At 46.4% G+C, this 8859-nt stretch overlaps 1 long non-coding RNA gene across 1 annotated transcript; it reads right to left on the reverse strand.

Moving 5' to 3' along the window:
* Window positions 1–2814: 2814 nt before the first annotated feature.
* Window positions 2815–4385, reverse strand: LOC106724421. Its single transcript, XR_001360208.1, has 2 exons — window positions 3055–4385; window positions 2815–3021 (listed from the first exon to the last, which is right to left on the reverse strand). It is a non-coding gene; the product is annotated as an uncharacterized LOC106724421 (long non-coding RNA).
* Between the last annotated feature and the right edge of the window lie 4474 nt (window positions 4386–8859).

Consider the following 8859-nt stretch of genomic DNA (forward strand, 5'->3'; position numbering starts at 1 on the left):
ACAGCGGGACGCCTCCTCTGTCTGAATGAGCTGATGACAGAGCTCAGGTGCCTCGGCTTCCTCACCGACTGATGAGAGTAAGTGAGGTAACATGTGAAGTCTGCACTTGGCACATGTAAGAACGCAAAGGCTAAGCTATGATGAAGTTCAGAACCCTTTCTCCAGCTGTGAATTTGTATCTTCAGAGCAAACAGGCTCTAGAACACAATACATGGAAATGAAAGAAAGCAGACCCGATCGTCTAAACCAGGCCTTCACGCCCATCTATGGAGTTCAAAGTTTCAGGAAAGAAAATGCAAACAAACAAACAAACAAAAAACCTCCCAAAACAAATGAGGAAAAAAAGAAAAAAACCCTGAAAAGGTGAAAAGAGCAAATTTTAAAAAGGGGAGGGGAAGGTTATGGGAAATGCAAATAAAAGGCTTGAAAACTTTTGAGCGATCCTGAAGTCTGAAATTGATGTCCACTAATTTGAGACTTAGTTGGGAAATCACAAATTAATGAGAAATAGCCATTTTTGTAGGCTGCAGGATTTATGTAATCAAAATTCTGCCACTGAAGGGTATTAAATCGGCAGTGTAGTAAATTAATCACATTTAATAATTTTGCTAAAGGAGTACTTAAATTATGAGTGCACATAAATTGATTTCAAGAAAAAGAATGCTGACAATACCCTTTTAAAATCTGATCTGATTTCCACAGAGCCCTCCCTCGAGGAGACTAGCGCGGTAAGTTTAACACTTGCTAAGTGGACATTCTGGATTGGCCAGAATGACCGCAGTGGTCGTACCTGAAGACAGTCATCAGATCTGTGAAAGGCAACCAGGTGTTATTTGGTACAATTTTATCATACCTAAAATCCAAATGTCCCTAAGAAATGTCACATTATTTCTTCACCATTTGGTTGGTGGCACTTACCCAGGGGCTTCAGGGAAAGGGAACTGCCCATTCCTATGGGCACCCCCAGAAGACAGTGCAAGGTGCCCCCTGAGGACATTAAGACCATCACCCACACCCCTCTCCTCACACCTGACGGGAACCCCCCCAGGGAGGCTGCCTCTTGGGAATTATGGTTGGCCACCACCCTAGAGAAGGTCTCAGCTTCCTCCCTCCCCCACCATCCCGTGTGGAAGCAAAATCTCTGAAGGAACAGGTGACTCAAAATAAAAGTGAAAACTTTAATCTTAGCCTCCACAATATATTGTACAGATACAAAAATGTTGTCTCTGCTATCAGTAACTCAAAATCTAACAGAGAAATGACTGACAATGAAGGTTTTCTGCAAAGCACTAATCCCCAGGGCTCTGCTCAGGGTTAAAGTCTAAAATGAATGGAGAGAATAAATCATACTCACCAACTAAATATAAATCCATAATATATACACAGGTACTATGGTGACACCCAACTGTGAAATAAATATTTTTGTCTGTTTTAAAGCTTCCTCACTCCACTCTACAGGAGGGTTAAAAAAGTCCTTTTTTTAGTTTTATTTTCTTTGTTAAAAAAGAAACTATTATCACTTAAGTTTAAGGAATCTATTAAGTTTATCTAACCTTTAACAAACTCTAGTAACTTCAACACAGACATTACTAATACTGGTATATATTTATGTTATAATCTGATCTTATGTTTCCCGAAAGTATATTGATGATTTTTTTTCTATTTTCTGTCAATATTGTGCAAATACCCACAACATTTACAATATATTTGGGACTGTTATATAAAGTCTGAGTGAAGTTTTTTTTATGGGTATGGTACTCAGAAAATTCGATTTCATTGAGAATCTTCACCATAATTAACAGCAGAGCCCCATTATTACAAGGCTCATTACATGCCTGGATTAGTGCTGAGTCAGATCTCTACCCCAGACCCTCACACAGTACACCCCTCTGAAATGCTCTCTCCACCAGCCTGAGCGAGGACTCGCTGTGAGACACTGGAAGGAGCAGTGTTTGGTGTCTACACGGCAGTAACAGACGGTGCTGGGAGGCTGCGGCTCTGGGACATGCTTGTAAAAACATTCTAGACACATGCTACATGCTACATATCTTCTTACGTATTTTCCTGTAGGGCAATGTTAGAATGGATATCTCATTAAATAAAGCACTATACAGTTTAAAATGTAAGCATGCCGACAATAATAATGGGAGAAGTATTGAGAGGGAGGAGGGAATGAGACTAGAACCTCTCTGTGGTTCCCACCAAAAGTGATGTAAATAAATAAATAAAGGACTCACTGCCGTAGAGAAGCAAGCACTGTAACATGGGCTCCTGTCCGCACTGAGGGCCTCCCTCCCTGCACACCCAGGAGCAGGCCTGTGTGCCTGGCCTCTGAGCACTCAGCCCTCCCACAGCTCTCGCCAAGCACGCTGGCCTGTCGGGTCTGCCGACTCCTCCCTGCGCCTTTCCAGTCCGACCCTACCCCTGCGCATGCGCAAGCCTGCATCACCTTAGAGGCCGCCGCAACAGCCATGGCTTTCCTGCTTCCGATTCCACCTCCATCGACTACTCCTTGGCTCAGTGGAAGTTCCTCATCTACCACTGAGTTTACATCATGCCCATCAACAGTTCCCACGAAGCCCCTTTAACCCTCACTGCCAACACCAACCTCCACTTACAGACTTGTCATTTTTTCAATAAAAATACTGAGTCCAAGGTGCTATGTCAGTCACTTTCCAAAATGTTCCCCAAACATGGCTTGTCCGTTCGTCTCCTTGTAGAATATCCCTTCTAACCAGCCAAATTCTGCCCACCTCCCAAGGACCCTGCAAGCGAAGTCTTGCCTGACCCCTGCGTCTCTTCCCTCTCTCCACACTCCCCAAGTCTGTCCCACTGAGCTAGAAGATGGCTTGCGGGGGAAGCAATGTTTGGTAGTCACAAAAGTTTGGGCAAGACTAGGCTAATAAAGGTAAACATATTTCTTTGGCTGCTGAACTCCTCTGAGCACCTAACCCCTTCATCCGCATCTTCCAGAGGGGGACAGGCACATGGCTCCCTAGCTGTCCTACCACAGGCTTCCACCTGCTCTCCATCTGGCTGCTGGGCTTTGTTCACCTGCTGTGCCTGTCTCCCTCCGTGGGCGCCCCAGGAGGGCGGATGTGCTCCCTTCCCGTGGCTGCTGCACATGAGGGACACGCGTCTGCAGGAGAGGAAGGGTGAAGTGTCAGGCCGGGCTTCAGAAGGCAGTGGGGGTGAGAGAGCCAGCACAGGACCTCCACACACTCACTAAGGCTCTGCCTTCAGGCAAATGAGTCCACCCACCAGCCTCGGCTTCCCCTCCCCGACCTCAGGAACAGAGCCCCTTACCAGGTGCTGCTGAGCCGCAGACGACCCCCTAGGTGTCCAGCAGGCACCCCGCTAACGTTTCCGCACACGAGGCCGAGGCGCAGAGGCTCATTAAAAGCCATTCAAGCCTCCACGCTACTGGTCCCGGGAAGGGCTGTGAGGGGCCGTGAGTTTACACTCCGCCTCACCTCCCACAAGCAGTAGGATCTTGCAGAAGTTCCTTTCCTTGTCTGTCCTCCCTCTCCTCGTCTATAAAATGAAATCAATAAGACCAACCATTTGCCGGAGTGCTGTGAGGATTAGACACGCATGCCTCTGGCACACTACCCCGGAGTAGATGCTCACATATTAGCTGTGCCCAGTGGCAGATTGTTTTTAAGTGAACATCTGGGTCACCTGAGAAGGTGCTTTCTAATGACCGCCCCCCCCCCAGCTCCTCAGGTGTCCCCATGACTCCAATCTACTTGCTTCCACACAGCCCCCACCTTCCTCCCTCCCTCTCCCCCCCACAGGAAAGCCTCCTTTAAAACACCAGCCTCCTGGAGAACAAAGCCTATTAATGCCCTTCCCACACGTTCCCTCCCCGTCGTATTTCATATTCCATCCAGTGTAAGAAGACACAATGCAGCCAAAGCGGCAACCCTGTGTCCTCCCCCCAGCAGCTCTGCTCTGAGCGCCGTTCACAGCACGAAGGGGGGAGCAGTGAGGAGCTGTGCCTGCGCCGCCGTTTCCCAATTTCAGGTCTTACTTATTCCCCATTGCTACCTTAGCTTAGATCTCCCCGCTTATTAAAAGAGCAATTAAAAAGAAATTATCTTTGGGAATAAAAAGTAAACAATACCTTTGCAGGCTCAACCCAAGCAATTGATTTCAGTTGTGAGACCTCTTAATAAGCGAGGCTGTGCACATAAGACGAACCCAGCACTAGCCTGGCTGCCCATCGACAGGACGCAGCCTGAGGGGCCAGCTGCTGGGAGGCCTCTGACTTGATACTGTGCATTGCAGGCCTGCAGCTCAGGCCTTCAGAGGAAGGACATTATGGAGCTATCACACAGCATTAATTTCTAAAATGTTCTGAAGAAGGAAAGCAGTCTCTAAACCAGCGGTTCTCAACCTGTGGGTCGCGACCCCTTTGGCGGTCGAACGACCCTTTCACAGGGGTCGCCTAAGACCATCCTGCATATCATATATTTACATTATGATTCATAACAGTAGCAACATTACAGTTATGAAGTAGCAATGAAAATAATTTTATGGTTGGGTCACAACATGAGGAACTGTATTTAAAGGGCCAGAAGGTTGAGAACCACTGCTCTAAACAAAAAAGGAGCGGTTCAGCCCTGACCAGTTGCTCAGTGGTTAGAGCGCTGGCCCGCTCACCAAAGGGTCATGGGTTCAATTCCTGTTCATGTACCTGGGTTGCAGGTTCAATCTCTGGTCCCAGGTAGGGTGCATCTGCAACCAACCCATGTGTCTCACATCTCTCTCCCCTTCCACTCTCCAAAAAGTCAATGGAAAAAATATCCTCAGGAGAGGATTAACAACAACAACAAATAGATTACTATTCGGTGTTAGTATTCTAGAGGCTCACCGGGATCATCTCAATTTATACAGATATTGATTAGTCACAGAAAATGCTGTACAGTGATGATGAGCTGACATATTTGCACTCTTTCATTTTCTTATTTTGTATAAAAAAATTAAAGTTTTTGGTGTCAGAAAAGGTTTACGAGGAAGGAAGGTGGGAACCAGCCACGCTGGATCCATCCACCTGGGAGAGATGCCAGGCGGCTCTGGGGGCCTGTGCTGTGGCCCCGGCGCCAGGCATGTCCCTCCAACAGAAAGACGCGTCTCAACAAAGAGGCCAATGTGGAGGGAGGCCTTGTGAAGGGCAACGCACCCCTAGAGCAAGTATCTAACCATCGGCGAGAAGGAACATTTCAGAAGCGGCATCCTTGCCCGCCCCTCATCGGTACTGAATCAGAAAGCCAGCGCCCAGTGCACAGCGGGAACTCTGCGCCAGCACAGAACATCAGAGTTCATGGCAGCAGGGCCGCTGCTTCCCAAGGCCTCCCTCCTGCTGTGCTTCGCAGCCGCAGGGCCCGGGGTGCGCTGTCTGTGCCACAGCAGCGATGCTCCGTGGCTGGGGGCCCCGACTGCGTGTCTGCGTGCTGCCGAGGCAGGAAGCACTCTTAGCAACAGCTCTCCATCCCCGCAAGAACCTCCGCCCCTGACAGCATCTGTGGCCAAGAAAGGAGTTCTTAATAAAACTCCAAAGATGGCACAAAGGGTAGGAATTTTTCACCATGTTTTTAACATGCAAAAGCTTGTCACATCCCAGTTGGAGAATTTAAAAAATACACATTTTACTTTTCATTAAATAAGTTACAGTTCAAATGCATGATTTATGCAACAGAAAACGTACAGGATTATATTAATCAATTTGTTCAAACAAGTTCAGAGGGCAAGGGTTACGTGTTTCTTGGTTTCAATGTCAGGCATACAATTTCTATACAAGGTTATATCGTTATTTCTGACAACAAGTAACCTTTATATCTTTAAATAATTGTACTCCTGAAAAGCTGTACATAAGCTGAATGTTTATAATTGAGAACATCTTTACTGTACTAAAGTCTACTTAAAGAAAGCTCATTGTATATTATTTTGCAGTGACTGAACAATTATTTAAATGTGTAAATTTTAGATAATCATACTTAGACTGGCTTAAAGAAACCCTGACATCTACCTTAAAAAGAGGCTAGCTCGCCCTGGCCGGTTTGGCTCAGTGGATAGAGCGTCAGCCTGCGGACTGAAGGGTCCCAGGTTCGATTCCGGCCAAGGGCATGTACCTTGGTTGCGGGCACGTCCCCAGTAGGAGGTGTGCAAGAGGCAGCTGATCGATGTTTCTCTCCCATCGATGTTTCTAACTCTATCTCTCCCCCTTCCTCTCTGTAATAAAATATATTCTAAAAAAAAAAAGAGGCTAGCTCTCATGTGATGGTCTGCTCTCCTACTTTAATCTATGACATCTTCAAACAAAAATAAGATATTATGTGTCTTAATTAAGCAACTAAAATCCAGTCCCCTTCACGTGAAATCAGTCATCATGAAACTAGAACACAGCACCAGTACTCTCTCACAAGATTTCTATAATTTAAGAAGGCCCTCCAAAATAAAGCTAGAATAAAAGGTAAAAACCCATTTGATTGTCTCAAAATCATGAGGTGAGAAGCCAAGACAATTTCAAGGAAAGGCAACAAACCAAAATAAAAGTTACCTGGCTCCTCCCCACCATGAAGACCCGTCCATGCCCGTCTGCGCAGGCCCCTGCCCCGCACCCTGGCCTCCTCTGGGTCCCGAGGCTTCTGTTACTGCCCCTGGTTTCTCCCTTTCTCCTGTTTTCCCACAGGCGTCAGCTACTCTGGCTAAGCGATCTTTGCTGCTCCATCTCCAAATCTTAATGATTTCATATGCGATGCTGATGTGCGAGCAACAGTCTCAGACTCCACAGCCATCTACTGTCCGTCTTTAACATCTTCTCGATGCCACCTTTGCACAATAAGCCCTAACTGAGTGGTGAGCAGTCATCCGAGACGTAAGCCTGCAACCCATGGAGGCAATTCCTACTGGGGAAGGCGCAAAAGGTCGTCTCAAAATGGCTCTTTAGCCTTAAAACGCTAAGTTGTCTGGGAAGTTATATGATGCCAACGACATTCTATATTCTTCAATCAAATAATAGACAAATAGACTAATTTCCACTAGTCATCTTTTTTTTTAAATTTTAAATTAGCATCGCTTTCTCGAGTCCAGCAAGAATAAGTTTACACTCAGGGCCTCCCTGCCCTCACTGGGAGGTGGGGTAGTAATGCAAGCTCCCCATTCTCAGCCGATTCTGTCGGAATTTATCTTCCATTTCTTTCCAATGGAAAGGTCTCCTCACTGAGAAGCTGCCCTCCAGCCCTCTCCTCCTCCTCGCCAGCTTGGTTTTGGAAGTGAGCCAGATGACAGCACTTGGAAAAGCACAACTGTATCTCAGTAAAGCTGGCTGCTTAACAAAAAGGTGGTGATAGTGAGAAATACTGTAATTTAAAGTTTCCTATATTCCTCCATGATATGTTTTAATCACTGAGGGTCAAATGGAACAGTTCGCCCCGGTTTCCCTCACAATCAGCACTATAATGCAACTATTTGTTCCAAAATTCCTGAGCCAACTAAGTATAAATATAAACCTGTTACAAAATAATCTTTGTGAAAGTGGTTAAAATATATGCCACTTGAAAAAAGAACAATAATAAACACTGTAAGGAGTGAAATCTAAAATCAACATTTACATATACCCCAGGTTACTACTAAAATATTTAAATGCCAGAACCCAAATAAAATAGGATTGAGCCTATGACAGCCTGGTGTCCCCCTATTTAATTTCGGACGTTAATAATAAACAGGAGGTTCTGGTCAGTAAGGCCTTTGACTGGGACAAGAAGCATGGAAGACTGAGAATCAGGCCTCTAAGGGAGATCCTCATATACTAATATCTGGGGCTGTAGACACTCTCTGCTGGTTAAGGAAGTGCCAAGTAAAAGAAATTATTGTGTCACCATAAGTATGATTTAACTTAACTAATAATTTTACTATTACCATTTTCTAGGCTATCAATTTCTCATGACCCAACCTGTGAAAAATAAAAAACACACAACAGATTCCAAGAACCTCTATTCTTATGGAAATACAAATATTAAGAACTTTCTGTAGAAAACAAACTTTCAGTATAGGCAAACAAAGTAACCGTTATTCAGGCTATTGTCTTCTGTAAACAGCAACAATGAAATAAATGTGGATAACATAACTGGGTTGGTCATTTTTGAAACCTCATTTTACATCATTTTCCCCAACAAAGCATCCTCGGGGTGCCAGGCTGAAAGGCGTCCAAAGACCTCACTACCTCCGCGGTTCGGAAATGATGTGAATTCTTCAAGGTGCCCTCTGCCAACCGAGTTCATCTGCCTGGGGCTAGCTTTTACCCTTGATCCTTTCACATGGCACCGAAGGAAGTCTGGAATCTAAGCACTCAGTTGTCAGCATCCCCTCCGTATTTCAAACCGGCCACTACTGTCCGCTGAGATCATTCAAGCCCCATTTCCAGTGTCTCCGCTCATCGCCATGGCTACTCCATTCTAAACGTAGGAAGTAACTTGCCTAAAATAAGCCCTGTGCAGGGTCAGCCACGTTCAGGGCCCTAGCAGCCTCTTGACAGTGGTCATCCTAAACTGACCCCGACCCCGGCCGCAGCATGACGACCTGAACACCGGCCACAGGAGAGAACCCGGACCTCGGCAGCACAATGGGCTCAACCACCCAGGCGCCTCCAGCTTGCAACTCCTTGAGACGCCCGGGGTGGACATCGACAGAGCACCATTTTGAGTTCAGAATCCGCCGTTCATGCCTAGAAATAACCGAGCGCACCAAATGGAGGTTCCCTCTGACATGGGGAGGCAGAGGTCCCAGGCACCGGGCTCCGCCGGTGCAGAATCCCCGACGCCGCCGGGCGCCCGAAGCCGCAGGAGGTGCAGCAGG

This window comes from Myotis brandtii, unplaced genomic scaffold, assembly GCF_000412655.1.
Source record: "Myotis brandtii unplaced genomic scaffold, ASM41265v1 scaffold825, whole genome shotgun sequence".
NCBI lineage: Eukaryota > Metazoa > Chordata > Mammalia > Chiroptera > Vespertilionidae > Myotis > Myotis brandtii.